We start from the raw sequence: 824 nt of genomic DNA, 5'->3' as shown, positions 1-824 counted from the left end.
GTGGCAAATAGCACAGCGTTTTGTTTCGTGGAAACTTTCTGCTTAAAGGAATCCCTATGAGTAATCCCTGTTGTGGGATTGCGTGGTGTGGGGACAGAGAGGACCCAAATGCAATGTTCGGAGGGAAGGAGGTTTATTGAGGGAGAAAGGGGTAGAGGGACTGGAGGAAGAGGTGGATGTCGGGAAAGCACAGGCACGGGGAACCAAGGAGACAGGGGGCCAGGGAGCCGGGGAACACTGGGGCCGAGGAAGCGAGGAGAGGCGGGGGGAACAGGGAGGACGCCGTGAGGGAAGTCCGAGGAGGAGAGGGCCGGTGGATGAGCCCAGCCGACTGAACGGAGGACGAGGGTGAGTGTACCTGGGAGGGAAACAGACAGAGAGACAGGGTTAGGGATGACAGCAACAAGGCACAGGGAAAAAACAAGAAACATGAAAGCCTGAACGTGGGGGTGGCACCGGGTATGGAGCAACAACGCTCAAGCGAGGATGGTGTGGAGAACCGGGGATGAAATACAGGCAGGCGTGAGGTGATTACTGGCAGGTGTGGCAGGCTGACGAGGTGGCTGATGAGGTGCAGGTGCAGGTAGTTGGCTGGGCTCAGGAGCAGAGGGAGAGAGAGCACACAGGGGAGAAAACACAGGGAGGCAGGCAGAGAACAGAAACCCAAGGAAAAGGCAGAAAAACTGATAAAAAGGAGAAAAAAAACAGGATACTCACCGTCAGCCGGGCTGCCACCACAACAAATCCCCATCATTACAAAATGTACCTGTAATCTGATTACGTCTTTATTTTCTGTACTGTAAGGAATACAGTTAATTTTTTTT

This window comes from Micropterus dolomieu, unplaced genomic scaffold (genome assembly GCF_021292245.1).
Source record: "Micropterus dolomieu isolate WLL.071019.BEF.003 ecotype Adirondacks unplaced genomic scaffold, ASM2129224v1 contig_13463, whole genome shotgun sequence".
Taxonomy (NCBI): Eukaryota; Metazoa; Chordata; class Actinopteri; order Centrarchiformes; family Centrarchidae; genus Micropterus; species Micropterus dolomieu.
The sequence above is the reverse complement of the archived record's forward strand: the minus strand, read 5'-3'. Positions refer to the sequence as shown.